This window comes from Carex rostrata, chromosome 29, assembly GCF_964058835.1.
Source record: "Carex rostrata chromosome 29, lpCarRost1.2, whole genome shotgun sequence".
NCBI lineage: Eukaryota > Viridiplantae > Streptophyta > Magnoliopsida > Poales > Cyperaceae > Carex > Carex rostrata.
This window is the reverse complement of record NC_135946.1, coordinates 5,781,347-5,799,893: the sequence shown is the minus strand read 5'-3', so window position 1 is coordinate 5,799,893 and position 18,547 is coordinate 5,781,347. Positions and strand designations below refer to the sequence as shown.

Genomic DNA, 18,547 nt, shown 5'->3' with positions numbered 1-18,547 from the left:
ATACTGTAGATGATGTGAACTCACCAACTACTTGGGTCATGAATCATGCAAACTTTAAGCCTGTACTGTTATGCGCCATATTAAAAATATATATATATATATATATATTAAGGCCCACCCAAAGAACGTATAATATATACACTACTAAAGAATAGGCGATTATGAAAGTGTACAATGCCACCATGTATGAAAACCACATACATTCATACACGGTTCAGAATCATATACATTTCTCCAAATTAAAACCGTGTACGAAAATAACATTCAAGCACAGTTTTAATTTAAAAAACCATGTGTAATTCATATTTTTTTTTTTAAATATGGTTACCCTCGATCTTAGTTCATACAAAAGCACCACATTTGCAATTATATCAAAACACTATATTCTATATTTTAAAAATTTATAAATTTGAACTGAACACATACCAAAAACACCACATTTACCAATATAAACAACATTCACAGTTAAACTACACAAATAAAGTATAAATTCATTCATTACAACCATTCTAAGTAAAAGAAATAGAAATCCAATAAAAAAACCTATATCGGACATTACATATATAGAGTTATTTTGCCAATATAATGGCCTGAAGTGAATGTTAGAGTCTTAAATCTGTTATTTATTTAGGTTTCGATATATTTAATAGAGGAGGGTTCAAATACCTCCATTCTTAGTGCCTCTATCATGCCTTCAATTTTAAAAGCTTTAATAACTCAAAATCTAAAACTTAAGAGTCCAAATAAAACCATTAAATATGATCTACATCATTTTATCTATGCACGTGTAAATAATTATGTCATTCCAACTTTATTTTAGTTGTCATCAAGAGTTTGTAAAAATGTACTAATATGGATAATTTAGAGATATTGATTTTTCAACTTATTGATTCACATAACAACAAAATTGAAATGTGTTAATTTTTTATGACCACACAGAGAAATAAATAACATAGACCATATCCAACGGTTTTATTTTGACTTTTTAAGTATTAGATTTTGAACTATGAAAGTTTTTAAAAATAGAGGCACAAAAAATGGAGGCTTTTGAACCCTCCTCTATATAATATATTGTAGAGTTATAATGGGTTAATATGTGAGTTTTCACAATTTTGGAGGGCAAACATGACAGTGAAAACTTTTGAAGGGAAAATACATAATATTGAAGTTTCTTGTGTGAATACATGAAATTCCTCCTTCATTTTTTAGTTTACTTTTATTGTGTTTTTGGTGGCTTAAAATCAGATTATGTTTTCAAGTTGCGTGATTGAGCGGTTTGAATCGACTATTTGATCTTTGAAAGCGGAGATATGAGCGTCAACTAAAACAAGATCCTTACTTTGTAACTCACCATAGCCCATCTAAATTAAACAAAAGTTAGTCAAATAATTAGCATTATGTAATCAAACAATGAAGTACCGTATGAAACTTTTGAGGAAAAGAAAACGATGTGGGTCTGTGGGTGTAGATGCAGTGCTGTCTAATGTTCTAAATTAAACAAAAATTAACCGAAATTGCAACAAACGGTGAAAAACTATACAAGAATTGTTGAAACTTCACCTGACATACACATACATGTACATGTACATGTACATATACATATACATATACATATACATATACATATACATATACATATATATATATATATATATATATACAAGCCAGTAACACGAATACAGGATGGGCCGGGGTTCCTGTGTCATTTTGGTTGAATTAATAAATGATCATTTATATAAGCGTGCTATTAGAAAGCGAACTGTAGAAGATGAGAAATCAATCAAGCAACATGAAAAGAAAACCCAATTTTAATTAAGCCCAACTCTATTTGGTGGCTTAATGATTTCATTCTTGTACAGTACTTTCTGATAGCAGTACTTCGGAGCAGACAAAGATGATTATCGTTTATTAATTCAACTACAATGACAGTATCATAAAAAGGATTACATATTACATATTATAATGTTTAACATAAATTGCAATGACTAGGCACGACAAAAACAACAGCAGTACAATCAAGAAAGCAATTATCAAGTTCGCTGTTTTCAATTTCTTTCTAATTATCAAGTTCTGTGTTTTTTTTATAAAAGAATGTAGGCTCAATGATTAAGTTGTAACAGCGATTATATAGTTACTCTAGACTGAATTCATACCAAAACACTGCATTTACTAATATAAACAACATTTACAAATACATTAGACAAATAAAGTATAAATTCATTCATTACAACCATTATAACTAATGGAAATGAAAATCATTTAATAATAACCCTTGATCTGAATTTACATATATACAGTTATTTACCAATATAATGGTTTGAAGTTAATGTTAGAGTCTTAAATACTATTATAGTGTTATTTACTTAGTTTCAGATATATGTAATTTATTGAAGAGTTAGAATGGGTTAATATGTGAGTTTTAGCAATTTTAGAGGGCAAACATGATATTAAAAACTTTTGAGGGAAAATATGTAATATTGAAGTTTTTTAGGTAAATACATGAAATTCCCCCTTTATATTTTATTTTACTTTTACTGTATATAGTCATCTATAGTATATTTGGTGGCTTAATTAATATCGTATTATGTTTTCAAGTTGCATGATTGACCTATCTCACATCTCCTAAATAGTGTGTAGAGTCATCTACAGTATATTTGGTGGCTTAATTAAAATCGGGTTCTGTTTTCAAGTTGCATGATTGACCTAAATAGTGTGGTGGATTGATTTCACATCTTCTAGAGTTCGCTTTCTAATAGCACGCTGATATGCAATTTGGGCATGTATCAAATGTATTTTATTATTTGTACTAAAATAAGACATTAGAGTATAATAATTTACAACCCAATTAGAAAATTATGTATTCTGTCAACCAAATTATAGCTCCTTTACAATAAAATTGGGAAATTAATTTATTCTTCCTTTTTGATCAATTTAATTAATTAATCACATTTTCCAGAGCTGTGCACACGGTACGTATGAGGTCTTTTCAAGTAGATTATGAGATTCGATTGAAATTTAAAAAAAATATACTTATATAATTAAACATAATGAGATTATTAAGAAACTTTTGTATTTGTCATTATGAAACTTTTGTATTTGTTAGTATTTTATTTTTTTTTACTTGTTATCTTTCACATTTATTGAATGCAAATTTGCACAACAAACGCATGATATGATACTCAAGTAGTTCATATGAAATTATGAATTGTATTTCTTACCTGTGATATGCGTTTCATAGCAATTAATATATATTTTATAGATGATATAAGAATAAATTCATGTATATAATGTTTTTAATAACCATTTTCTCAGCCGACGAACATATTCTTGAAATCAAATAAAAGTTCTTTTATTGTAATATACAGACCAATTAAATTAAATTTAGAGATATCATTTTAAAATAAATTTCCCAGCATAATTTAGCTCCGTGAAATAATAGAGGAAATCAACTTTAAAGAATAATCAGTAAATGAAAAATTATCAAAAATTAATAAATTTGTTTCAAATATATAAAATCTCAAATTTGGATCCTTTAAGTTGTTTTTTTTGCTTATTCTCAAATTTGTACCATAATGGACATAGAAGGACAATTTTGTGCTGAAAAAGATTGCATGAAGCGATAACTGATTTATGATATACTTTCAAAATTTTACATTTAGCTGCGGGTAACTGATCTATAATATACTTTCAAGATTTTACATTTAGTTGTTAAATTAAATTCTCAACGTATTTTTTTCTCTATTGTTTACTAGTCGCCTTAATTTGTGTATTGATATTGACAAAATAAAATGGAGTTAATATTAATGTTTGCTTGTAGGCCAAGGTTCCGTCTTCATTGCTCCTTTTTTAGTCCCTCGTACATCTTTCACCTACCATAGTAATGTGCCACTGATCACGTGGGTCCATCCACACTGCTCCTTATTTAATCCCTTGTACGTATTTCACCTACCATATTAATGACCAAGCCAATTTTTTTTTTTTTTTTTTTTTTTTTTTTTTTTTTTTTAACGCCAACACGGAATCGAACCCAGGTTCTTTGGTATCAATGCAAGCAACTCAACCACTGCTCTACATTAAGTTTGTTTTTATAAGGGAGTAGCTAAGGTATTCAATATAAACTTCAGCTGTCATATATATTCTGAAGATTTTTATTAATATCCCTGAAACAAATCAAAATTTTAAAAATGCCCCTGTTCCCAATTTTTTTTTAAAAATGTCCTGACCGCCTGGGCCCAGGGCGGCCCAATATTCCCTGTGAGGCGCCACCCTATGGGGCGGCCCATAGCACAAGTGAGGCGCCACACAGCAGGGCGCCTCATGTGTGTGTTGATTTAAACCCCGTTTTCTGCCTCTGTCACTTCTCGATTTGAGAATTTCGCTCGAGGCGAGAAACTGAGTGAATAGGTATGTTTTTTAATTATAATAATTAGTCATTACTGTAGTTATTTTTTACTGTTGTAATTACTGTTGCGTACTGTACATTTACTGTTGTGTACTGTACATTTATTGTTGCCTACTGTACATTTACTGTTGCCTACTGTACATTGTCTGTAGCGTACTGTATGTTTAGGGTAGCAATTTAGTTGTACAAGCACTGTAGCGTACCGTATATTTACTGTAGCAATTGCTGTACACGTACTGTAGCAACATTGTAATTTTTTTTAATTATTTTTCAATTAGTCATTTATTTTTCAATTAGTCATTTATTATTGTACCCATTATTATGTCATGTAATACTTGTAATTTTTTTTTTAAAATGTAGTTTGTTAAAGAAGAGATGTTAGTTGCACTGTATGTCGGCGGCAAGCTAGAAAGGGATGAAGATGGCGTGCATTACACGAAAGAAGTCGCATTTGGCTTCGAGATTAATGAAAATACCACATTTGAGGAACTGAAGGAGCTAATATACGAAAAGACATATGTAAACCCCAACAGGTATGAAATAGAATTGGCTACACGGATTGACAACTCACGTGTGGGGGGTAGACCTTACTTTGTTAAGTTTCCAATAACAGATGCCAATTTGTGGAGAGTTGTGTATACTCAATTTGTGGCTTGTGGGGTCCCGGTGATGGACATATATTCGAAGAGGGTTCCCCGGACGAGGGCTGGACCTTCAAGTTCGGCTGGGGCGGGACCTTCAGGTTATGACAATTCGGGTTATGACAACCAGGGGTACCACCAGCACTCCCTTTATGACAACCAAAGGTACCACCAGCACTCCCCTTATGACCACCAGGAGTACCACCAGCAATCCCCTTATGACAACCAGGAATATCACCAGCAGTCCCCTTATGACAGCCAGAGGTACCACAGCCCCGGTTATGACAACCAGGGGTACCACAACTCCCCAGAAAATACTGAAGAGTTACCACCACCACCCAGACAGACACCCATAATCCCTAGATTTCCAACTATGCCAGAGTCAGGACCGGTACCCGTTAATCGAAATGATATTGATATTGATGTTGATGCTATTGATGCCATACCAGAAAGGGAAATGGAAACGGGGGACGAATACCAAGGGGTTTGGGAAGCTGATGACTTATCAGATGGTGATGCAAATGTACCAGGTTTATCCAGGGCAGAAAAATTCCCGATTACAGGTCGGGGAAGTAAGCATCCGGTCGCCACATTCAACGACACCACAGCTTTCGAAGAGGCAGACATTAGTTTCTTCGGTCCTCGTGTTGAATACAATAAAGAACTTGCCGCAGGGCAAGTTTATACCAACATAGACGAACTTGTAAAGAAAATAAATGAGACTCATGTTCACGACAACTGGGAATGTATACTACACAAAAGGGACCGAACAAGGTTAGTTGTGCTGTGTAAAACTCACCCGCGCTGCGAGTTCCGCCTTTTTGCAACCCCTGTGGGTTCAGGGGAAGCATGGATGATTAAGAAGTGTGAACCACCTCATACATGCAAGTCTGCATCCACAAGGACAGACCATGCGCAGCTGACGACATCACTAATTGCCGATGCAATTGAGGAGGACATTAAGTTGGATCCATCAATGAGCATCAAGGCGGTGGCTATGACCGTCAGACACAAATACAAATATGTAATCCCAAAATACAACAGGCTGTGGAGAGGTCGTGAACTTGCTATCTGCAGGATATTCGGTAGTTGGAAGGATTCGTATGGCTATCTGGCACCATTGCTCCAGGCCATGGCAAGTACAAATGTCGGCACCGTATATGAGCGATGGCATGGCCTTTTTTTTGATAAAGACGGAGTACTAATAGAGGGAGCTCAACAATTCAAGGGCATAGCATGGGCTTTCGGTGCTTGTATCCAGGCTGTGCCATACATCAGACCCGTTATCAGCATTGATGCATGCTTCATGTCTGGCCGTTACGAGGGGAGGCTACTGATAGCATGCGCATATGATGCTGAGAACCAGCTGTTGCCTTTGGCGTTTGCAATTGTTCATAAAGAGGACGGCGAGAACTGGGGATTCTTTATGCAGTTTTTAAGAAGACGGGTGATTGGGGAAGGGAAGTTTTTCTGCGTGATATCAGACCAGCACAAAGGAATAAAATATGTTTTTGATCGTGAAGATTACGGTTGGTCAACACGTACTGGCCAGTGTGTGCACAGGTTGTGTATGCAACACGTTGCGGAGAACCTTTCCAAGGCAACCGGGGGCGACAAGTGGGTTACTGATACATTTAGATGGAATTGCAGAAAGAAAAAGCCGAGAAGGGTGGTAGAGATGACTAGCAGTTTTGCAAAGGTACATGTATTTCAATTGTTTACATATATTATTGTACTTTAAGAAAACAATTTTTTTTAGTACAATTGTTTACTTACATTATTCTATTTCCTTATTTTTTATGTAGTACATGCCAAAGGCAAATCTCTACTTAATGAAGGTGGGCAAAAATAATCCCCAAGATGTCAACGAAGATCCAGCATACGAGAAAATATATCAATCCCGTGATGGAGGTTGGCGTTGGGGAATTATGACCACCAACGGGTCCGAGTCGCTGAATGCAGTATTCAAGCAGAGCCAGATGTTGCCTGTGGCTGCAGTTGTAGATGACACATTCTACAAGTTAAATGTCTGGTTTCAGGAACGACGTGCTAAGGCCGCAGAATTAATAAGGATGAACCAGTCATTTTCAACAAGGGTGGAGGAGAAACTAAGACGACACAGGGACAAAGGTGCAACTATGACCGTGATCCCGATGGGTAATGATGGAACAGAATTCGAAGTGCAAAATCCAAATGAGTACGTTCCTACCAGCCGTAAACCAGACGGCACTATGGCGTTTGTCAAGAGGGCTTGCAAGTACGTGGTTAAATTCGGAGATGCCAGGGCGGTAACCTGTACATGCCAGGGACCCCAACTAAGTCACATACCATGCAGTCACGTGATGGCGGTATGCCGAGTGAGGAACTACTGCGAGGATCACTATATTGCTGACATGTACCGTACCGATTACCTTGCTTCCACTTGGGGTGGATCTTTCCATTCTTATCCCGATCAGCACGAGTGGCCTGCATATGTCGGTGATAGAATACTGCCTTCAGAAGGATGGATAAGGAAGGGGAGGAGGAGACACAAACGTGCTATAATGACCATGGACGAGATGGGTGGTAGGAGGCCATCGGGAAATCAGGCTCGCCGTTCCGTTTCTGACAGGCGCAACACAGGTATGTAGCATTTTTCAGAATTCATTTATGATTTTATTATATTACTAACTGAATTGTATTCTTATTTTCAGATGCCATAAACACGCACAACGAAAGAGAAAATGCTAGAGTTGTTGCTGAAGCAACTGGTAGAACACAACCCCCCCCCTCCTCCGAGCCAATCATCTAGTAGCCAAGCCTCTATAAGTAATGCCGCACCTGCAGCTCATACCAGTACAACTAGTCGTTTGTTAGGTTTATTGAGACGTCGTGGTAGGGGCAGATAAACTTGCTATTTTGCTTGTGTGAACTTTTTTGTTTATTGTAATATATTTCTGATTGTAGTATTTTTACTATGGGACCGCTGTATTACATTGGCGCGCATATTTTATGTTGTTTGCACTTTACATTTCGTTATTGTAACACAGTTTAATAATACAATTAAAGTTGAACAATATAATTAAAAGCGTAACAATATAATTAAAACCGTTAGATGTTCAATCTATTATAAAATATGCTTGGAGACCAAATTTTACATTTTTTGACATACTCATAATATTTTATTTTTTGACATACACATATACATAAACCCTAAACTTTTTTCACAAAATTATTCAAATCAAAATACTAAGATTTCTCTAAAAAAAAAAAAAAAAAAAAAAACACACACACATGAGGCGCCCTGCTGTGTGGCGCCTCACTTGTGCTTTGGGCCGCCCCAGGGGGTGGCGCCTCACAGGCTTTTTTGGGCCGCCCGAACCCCAGGCGGTCAGGGCATTTTTAAAAAAAAATTGAGAGCAGGGGCATTTTTAAAATTTTGATTTGTTTTAGGGATATTAATAAAAATCGCCGTATATATTCAGAATTTATTATAATACATGTTTTGAATTAGTAATATAATTAATATAATAAAAAATAAAATATATATATAATAGGCGTATCGTATCCTTAATTTTTGAGAATTGCCGTATTACCGTACCCGTATCGTATCCGACATAATACCGTACCCTTATTCATGCAACATAGCCTGGCACGAATCTTAAATACATGTGCATCTACCGTTCTGCATTTGTCTTTCAATGATTATGGTGGCTGTAAAATCAAGCCAAAGCTGGACAAACAATAATTCGGTGAGAATTATAGCTTCAATTACAAATTTATTTTCACCAATTTAAAAGTTTAATAGGTTATTGCCTAACTGTTGAACTCTAGAGACTTGCCTATTACATACCGGTGATGTGCTCAATCATCCATTCCTATCCACATATATTCCCTCGGTGAAATGAAGATATTGATATAATCTTTTACATCCTCTTATTTGAAAATTGGAAACTGACATGATGAAAATCAATAGACTCTTCATTCATGCTACATCATCAATATCCTCATCTATCCAATTTTTTTTTTTTTTCTCATTATTTATCATAATCGAATAGCTCATATTTTTTTGTGCTCTCTCATCATTTGAGAAAGAATATACGTTTATATTATTCTCACTAGTGGAAAAACATGAATCAGGATCGGTTATATACACATATCAGTATCGGAATCCAACCGATCCTGATGAAGGCGATACTGATACTATCAAGATCGGTTTTATATTTTTAAAGAACCGATCCAAATAGAAACTATTAGGATCGGTTTTTTAATAAAACCGATCTTAATAGTTGTTATCTAGATCGGTTTTTGACTAAGAACCGATCCCGATACGTACTATCAAGATCGGCTTTTATATAAGAACCGATCTTGATAGTATTTTCGATTTTTTTTTTTAAATTACATAACAACCGATCCTGATACGTACTATCAAGATCGGTTTTTATATAAAACTGATCTTGATAGTATTTCAGATCATAAATAAAAAAAAAAAAACTTTTAGGATCGGTTTTTATTTACAAACCGATCCTAAAATTTTTTTTTTTTCAAAAAAATCATAATTCCAAAAAAAAAAAAAAAATTTAGGATCGGTTTTTATTTAAAAACCAATCCTAAAATTTTTTTTTTTTTGGAATTATGATCTGATAAAAAAAAAAAACTTTTAGGATCGGTTTTTATTTAAAAACCGATCCTAAAAGTTTTTTTTTTTTTTTTTTAGAATTAGGATCGGTTATTTTAAACAACTGATCCTAATAGTAGTAATCTGGATCGGTTGTTTAAAATAACCGATCCTGATGTTTTATTGAAGCTAAAAAAATATTTTTATTTATTTGACCAGCTTCCATATATATTTTGCTGGCCAGCATCCTAAATTTTTTTTTTTGCACAGTAAGAAGCAATAATCAATTAAATATCATATAGACATTCTAAATTAATTATCATACACATCTTAAACTATTACAAAAAATTCATGTACTTCATACAAAGTTTTGTGAAGCATTACATATTATAACAAAAAATTTAAATCCAAAAAAAAATTAATTAACAAACATACAAGTGACTAATTGGGCTATTTCTTCAATTAACACACATTTATACAATATACACATTTATGCAATTAATGCAAAGCACAACAATAAAAAAATCAATAATTATCTCTTTTGCAATCACATCACTTGAGATTAAAAAAGACCCTAAAAACAAAAACAAAGGTAACAATTAGATGGAAAAACATTTTCCAATAAAAAATACAAAAAAATATGTTTTAAAAATATAATAATGAGAAAATTAGATAAAGCTAATACCATGATAGTTGATCGGCCGGATGATTAAGTAACTTGAGAGAGATGTCCTCAAAACTGTAAAACAATATACAAACACCATTAATTAATTTTTGAAACAAAAAAAAATTAAAAACTTACACATTTGAGCCGGAGGTGCGAGAGGCTCGGCTTGAGAGGAAGAGACGGAGAAAAAGAGAGAGAGAGACACGGAGGAGAGGGAGAGACGGAGACAGAGAGAGAGAGACAAAGAGTACTGAGGATTTGAGAGGGAGATACGGAGACAGAGACAGAGACGCTAAATTGAAAATGAGAGGCGCGAAATGAAAATAAGAAGAACCCTAGCTAAGCTGGTTATATAGGAAGTTATCATTAGGATCGGTTGTTTATAAAAAACCGATCCTGATACTATTTTTTTTACAACTTTGAAAAAAATAGTATCAGGATCGGTTGTTTATAAAAAATCGATCCTAATAGTATCAGGATCGGTTTTTTATAAAAAAATCAATCCTGATACTAATTTTTTTGAAAAAAAATAGTATCAGGATCAGTTTTTTATAAAAAACCGATCCTAATACAATTTTTTTTTCAAAGTTGGTTCTGCAAAAAAAAAAAAAAAAAAAAAAAAATCAGGGTCGGTTTTTTATAAAAAACCGATCCTAATAGTTTGAGGATCGGTTTTTTATAAAAAACCGACCCTGATTTTTTTTTTTTTTTTGCAGAACCAATTTTGAAAAAAAAAAATTAGTATCAGGATCAGTTTTTATAAAAAACCGATCCTGATACTATATATAAGAAAAATCACTGAGGTAAACCCCACTCATATTGATGGTCTATCAACCATCAAACGGCTACCATTTATTTTCTTTTCTGTTTGGTAATGCATGTACACGGATAAATATTAAGAAAAATGTGAAAAATATAAAAATTATTTATTTGTGTTTGTATGGCCAAATCAACTTTATTATGATCAATTTTGTACAATTTTATTATTATTAATGGCATCAAATTGTTAAATGGAATGCAGACCGTTCATTTCTGCATGATTATCCAACGGTGGATCTGTAATTAAATTTTAAAATGATCAAGATATAACATGGAACGTTAATAACGTAAAAGTGCCGAAAGCCCGACAACTGTAAGTTTTGATCCAACGTAAACTATTTACTGCCGTGCGATGTTGCTATATTGTTTTGCTTTGATGAACTAGTAAACGAATCCCGAATTGTATCAAATTTTATAATGGTGAAATTAATATGACATTCTTTCATTTTAACGGTTCCGATCGACCAAATGCTAATGTTCGTATTCGTTCCTTCACAACCCCACACAACAAGGGTTCAAGTCCTATGTATATTATTATATGGCACAAGTCATTGATGCATCATGCATGATTGTATAAAAAAATTCAATAGTCAAAATGACTTCAAAATGAAATATCAATGTCAAATAATTAATTATATTATCACATAAATTTTAATAATATAAATTACATTAATTTTCATCAAAATTACATTAATGAAATATCAATGTCAAATAGTACGTATCTGCTGTTTAATATTATTTAAGTAGAATTTCAAAATTAAATAAAATTTCTATTAAATAATTAACTTATATTTCTAATATGTAATTTTTTATATTTATTTAAACATAACCATATGAAAAGATTTTCCAAATAAAAGAAAAAAACTATCTGGATCGGTTTTATTGCTAAAAACCGATCCAGATACCATCAGGATCGGTTTTTAGCAATAAAACCGATCCTGATACAATTTTTTTTTCAAAGTTGGTTCTGCAAAAAAAAAAAAAAAAAAAAAAATCAGGGTCGGTTTTTTTATAAAAAACCGATCCTCATAGTATCAGGATCAGTTTTTTATAAAAAACCGACCCTGATTTTTTTTTTTTTTTTTTTTTTGCAGAACCAATTTTGAAAAAAAAAATTGTATCGGAATCGGTTTTTTAGAACAACTGATAGTATCAGGATCAGCTATCAGGATCGGTTTTTCTAAACAACCGATCCTAATAGTTCACAAATTAGGATCGGTTGACTAAAAAACCCGATCTAACTAGTTTTTAGGATCGATTTTGTTCAGAAAACCGATCCAGATAGGTATTAGTATCGGTTGTTTCATATAACCGATCCAGATAGACCGATCCTGATTCATGTTTTTCCACTAGTGTCTAGAGCTTCCATCTGGCTAACTTGTGTATTCTTTATTATATAGAGATTGTTAGAGTTTGAAAAAACAAATGTTTTATTTATTTTCAAAATTAACTTGACTAGTCAAAGACTTTTTTTGTATCGAATTATCATTATAAAATTCTCAACTTTCGACAACAAAGTTGAAAGGATATATATAATCTTAGTATATAAAGATTTATACAGGCCCATCATGTACATATTAGCAAACTTTCAAATAATGGTGAGAAAATAATTTATGTGGAATAGTGTATCTGATTTAGAAAGAAACTTAACAATTATCATCTCAAGGCCAAGTGATATATTAGTATTTTTATCATATTATGGCCAAGATTATTTGTACAAAAAATTAAATTAATACAAAAGAAAACAATACATAATATAAATAATGAATTTTTTAGTTTGAATTTGACATATCCATATGCACAAGGGAGGCTTGATTAATAAAAGACCATACATCGCCCCCAACAATCTATATAAAAATTAAATACCCAAAAAATTGTTAGAGTATTTCTCTTTGTCTAATAATGTTCTTAATATATTATTGCCTACTATTTCCCAGCTAAAGTAAAACCCAAACCAAATTTCCTAATACAAGTACAAAATTATTTAGATTTTCAATTGTATCTAGTTTATTAATTACCAAGTATAGTCGCATGCACTAATGAATTCACAACAAGAAGATGAGGGGTATTCTCGAGGCTACAAATTTGGCAACCGTGAGGCTAATTCTTCTCAGAAAACTATTTGCGATGATAGCTTCTTGAGAAAAGTATCATCTGAAAATCAGCTGTCGTGGTTGATACTATTCACGAGGACCCCTAATGAATAGTTTTAGCGAGGTTAAAGGCGAAAGTATCTGCGATGTTAGTTTCTCAGGAAAAATGTGTTTGCCGCGTGGCGATGTTTGCAGTCAGTGGATTGTGTTATACTTTTACCATTGAATAGTTCACAGGAATGTAAGTATTGCCGTGCATATTGTGCTATACTGTTACCATAGAATAGTCTCTCGACACACAACAAGAATGAAACACTTTTCGCAAATATAAAAAAATAACTTTTTGCGACGGACTACTCTCATTGTTCAGCTTTTTATTTTTGCGACGGACGACCGTCATAAATGCGCTATTTCCCTCGCAAAAAGTGTCTACTTTGTTGTAGTGACAATTCCACCTGACAATTCTTAACGATACTGTAGAGCAGTGCATTGTTGTATAGGAGGACTCATTAATTGTCGAAGAAGGTTTGAATTTAATCTCTTCCTTTTTATTGTTCCTTTTTAATTTCTTCTAGGCTGAGTAGGTTGTAATTTTGACAATTTCATTTCATCTTGGCATATACACAATCTGCTTTCTGGTAATTGATTTGATTGGAAGTCTGTTTATCATTTAATTTGTTTCATGGCACCCTTAATATCTCCTCCTCTCTCTCTTTCTGTCATTCTCTTCATTTACTCTCCTCTTCTCTCCTTACTCCTCTCGTAGCAGATCTAATCTAGGGTTCTCATCTAAGCTGCTTTCCAACCATGGAATACGGCAATCACATGACCACCTTTGATAATTCTGAGAAGGAGAGCGAGTACGGTTATGTTCATAAGGTACCATCTCTCTCGCTTACTCTTACTCCATTGTAACAGTGTTGATCTGACCAATCTATTGTCATCTTCATTTAGTGAGATCCGTGTTTGAGTCAGTAATAGTCAGGAATAGCCTTGGAATTTTGACAATTTCAGTTCTAATTTCTGGTAATTTATTTGATCAGAAGTCTGTTTTTCATTTAATTTTGAAATTTCAATGTAATAGTTCTGATTTCTGGTAAATCAGGTATGTTTTGCCCAGATATTCTGCAAAATTAGTTAAGAATTTGATGATCTGCTACTCGCGTGTTGACTTTTCATTTTGGTTAACTATGCTTAAAACATTGACAAATTCTGTTTTTCCTCGTAGGGTCTTATTAGAAAAGAAAGAAAAAATCTTGACTCAACAACTATTTCGGTTAAGTCATCATTAGATCAGCGATTTTCAAAGTGGCTTAATAAATAGTAAAAAAATTATTCAAAATAATTTAAAATTTGATCTCCAAGCACATTTCAATATAGAGATCACATCTAACGGTTCAAATCGACTTTTTGAATTTTGAAAATGAAAAAATGACTTATAAGCATATCCTCACATATGCTTATGTAAGTAGAATAACCAACTTCTCTCTCTATATATATAGAGTATGGCTAAATTGCTACCGGTAGCACTTCAACCTAAGTGCTTACGGGGTCATATCTTACTATTTGATATTCAAACAACAAATTCAAACCATTAGATATTCAATCGATATTAAAATGTGCCTGGAGACCAAATTTTACATTTTTTGGAATTTTTTACTATTTATTAAGCTGGTTTGAAAACCGCTATTTTTATTAAATTTCTGCAGCATTGAAAAACAGTGGTTTTCGAACCAGCTTAATAAATAGTAAAAAAATTTCAAAAAATATAAAATTTGGTCTTCAGGCACATTTTAATATAGATTGAATATCTAACGGTTTAGATTTGTTGTTTGAACATCAAATAGTAAGATATGACCCCGTAAGCACTTAGGACAATGGAATAAAACCTATCTATAATGAAATGAAACCATTTTCTTCCATTCTCCCATGATATTGTAGCCTAAATTACAAAGGTAAACCCCGCACCTAGCCCCAATCCAATAGAAACAGAGAACCCAATTATATCTCTTGAGGACTTAAAGGCAAACTTGTATTGAACTCATGATTTGATCTAATTAGGATTTTTTTATGAACCATAAATAGAAAAAATAAAATTAACAAACTAAATGGATGGTTATCGTTTTAAAAAAAAAAAAAAAAATACCGAGATTAGAATGCGGCCTGAACTTTTTTTTTTTTTTTTTTTGTGTACCAAAATATTATCTCGGCCTAGTAATGTTTTCAGTTTTTTAACATACTGTGTAATCTAAATTTGGTGTAAGTACTTTATTTTTACTGTGTCAAGATGGGGATTCGGCACAATCATTTTTGTTTTACTATTTTCCTCTCTCTCTGCCGAATTGGCAATTCGGCATAGAGTTTTTTTTTTTTTTTTTGTATTTTGTTAAAATTTCGCCATTTCGGTACATTCATTGAAATCGTTTATTGAAACCTCTAAATTCTATTATCTTTTTCTTTGTGTCAAATTGGGGACTCGGCCGAAAACATTTTCATTGCTTTTCACCTGTGTGCCGAATTCCCAATTTGGCACATAGGATTATCTTTTTTTTTTGGGAGAGAGTTATGAATAAATTTCTAATTGGTCATAGTTTGCTTATACATTAGTTGGGACGAAATTCTATTTCGGCACAAATAAAAAATGAGATGAAATACCAGCTGAAATGGATAGAGAGGGCTGACTTGTCATTTCGGCACAAGAGAGAAAATAGAGGGCCGACTTCCCATCTCGGTACAAAGAAATTTTTTGATTTTCTATGACATTTTGACGAAGAGCCGATATCTTAGTTGGGCACAAAAAAGAAATTTTTGTTCTGTATTTATGCTTTTTTGTAAAAAATTAAACCATCAAATTGGTTTGTTAAATTTTTTTTTTCTATTTATGGTTTATAAAAAAATCCCTCTAATTAACTAGTTTTCATACCAGCAGTATTAATTATATCTATCTAATATACTTAAAAATATTTAAGTATATACAAGCGTTCAAAATTTGAATATATATATTTAATAAAAGAATATCTCTTGCCGCTCAAATAGGTACGAATAAGCGAAAGTGATATACGATATGATTGATCATAAGTTTTTCATCGATCGATGCACCTAGAGTTTATTTACAAATAATCTTCAACTTATCATTATGAAATAATAGTCCAAGTTCTTAATAATTACCACCAAATTTGTTCTTATTTTCCAAAAAAATAAATATATAAATCTAATTAATTGACCTTAAAATAATAATCAGGTTAATCTTTTTTTTTTGTTCTTCTGGGTATCGAGTTTGTTTATTTAACAATAGAGAATTAAATAACACTTATACATTCATATAATCTCTTTTTTAAATTGGTCCAAAACACCAAATTAAACAATTTCGACATAGCAAACAATTTTTAAGAAAAATAAATTGTTAAAGCACCGAAGGACTGCCATAATTTTTTCAAGTGTAAAAAGCAATTATCAATCAGATAAATAAACTGGAAATTAACAATTTCTAGGTGATTTAAATAAATTTACTTTAATGATTTTCAATCATTATAAGAATCCATCATATCTAATGTAACTTTTTAATTAATGAAAAAAAAATACTAAGTTGAGGTTTCATTTTCTAATGATCGAATTGAAAAAGCCCAATCGAATGAGATATATGGGCTCTTTGCCCTGGGCTTTATTATGATTTGGAGCAAAACACAGCAAATTAATTATCACAAATGGGCTTTCTGTCTGGAGCGAATGAGAGATGGAAACAGAAGTAGAGATACTGACGAAAGGGACCCAACCTGTCAGATACCATGGATATGGATGGGGACCACCCACATTATTACTGTGTCATCTCCGTTATGCAGGACTGGAGAGTGGAGATGGAAGGATAGAAACAGAAAAGAGGATACCGCGATCACAACAGCAGAAGAAGCAATATATGAATATAAAGGAATCTGAGGTGCCAGGAAATTACAAACTTGTAAATACACTTTTTCAAAGAAATTGCCATGGCATGTGTGTGGGATGCATCAAGCAACCAACCTTAATAATGATCGAATCTTGGAAACTAAAGTCTAAAGCTTTACCAACTGCATATAGAGAAACAAAGCAACATCACATGAAACAAGTCTGTGATCCAAAACATAACAATTCGAGCTACTGAAGAAACTAACTATAACAAATCAATTATTGTCGATCATCTTATTTGAAAAACACAAAAACCTACCCCAAGCTTTTGAGATAAACAAAAGTTTTGTAGCAATAGCCGGGTCTAGGATCCCCCTGAAGTGGAGTTATACAATCCTCGTAAACCAGAGTTTCGTACATATGAGAACTGTTGGGGTTGGTGCAGTTCTTCGCCTCCACCGAGAGTAACAATTTTACTTGATTTTGATAAGTGTAATATGAAAAATAATATGATCCATTGACGACCTTTATGAACTCGAGGTGTGCTGTTGTGTTCTTGTTGTACTCTGAAACACCATAGCTGCAAGAGATACTAGCTATAATCAAATTACATAACTATGACATAACAACTCTTTTAATTAAAAGAAGAAACTAATGGATTTTCCCTTAATTGGGTATATGACAAAAGTTTCAGCTACTGGTTACTCTGGTTCATATTATTTTTATCACACAACAATAGAAGTAATGATTAGTGACTAATAAGATGAGAAATTTTGAATCCTAATTTATTTTCATAGAAGGTTATTACAGCGTTAAGGGGGATAATTCAGTTTTAAACAATGTGGTGACTGGTAACTGACTCTTAGAGAGAGAAATGGTGTAAAAAAATCATATATTTCATATCAATTGAGGGCTTAATCCTTATTTTTTGTCAAAAAAATCACAACTCCAATTGTTATCTTTTGGATAAAATGACCATTACAATTACCGAATTACGAAACATATGTGAGCATGTAGAGAGAGATAGAGAGAGAGACATACGAGCCATATGCTTGGATTCCCGGATTTGAGACATTATATATCGGTAACCATGGGCCAAAGGAGGAGACTAACTTGCGAGGGGATGGCCGAGCCATACTAGAGGATAAGAAAAAAACATGAAGAATAAGAAGAAGAGAAAATAGGCTTTTGTTCATGTTATGTTTCTTTCTTGATTTTTTCTTATTGGGTTGAGGTGAAGTCTCTGATCGAGTTCTACATGTGGTGCTTGCATGTATATATACTTACAGGAGGTCAGATCATGGTGTATGGAGTGATGTTATGACCAAATTTAAGCATTGATTATAACTTTAATTAAAGGGTTAATTTCTCATGTACCTTCAAGATTTCTTCAATTTCTTATTTACTCCTTTACTCTTTACTATATTCTTTTTTTTGAAATTCTTG

General features: G+C 32.8%; 1 long non-coding RNA gene across 1 annotated transcript; it reads right to left on the bottom strand.

Annotated features, from left to right (window-relative positions):
• Nucleotides 1–17,252: 17,252 nt before the first annotated feature.
• On the bottom strand, nt 17,253–18,368 carry LOC144546529 (uncharacterized). Its single transcript, XR_013508820.1, has 2 exons — nt 18,143–18,368; nt 17,253–17,681 (listed from the first exon to the last, which is right to left on the bottom strand). It is a non-coding gene; the product is annotated as an uncharacterized LOC144546529 (long non-coding RNA).
• Nucleotides 18,369–18,547: the final 179 nt, after the last annotated feature.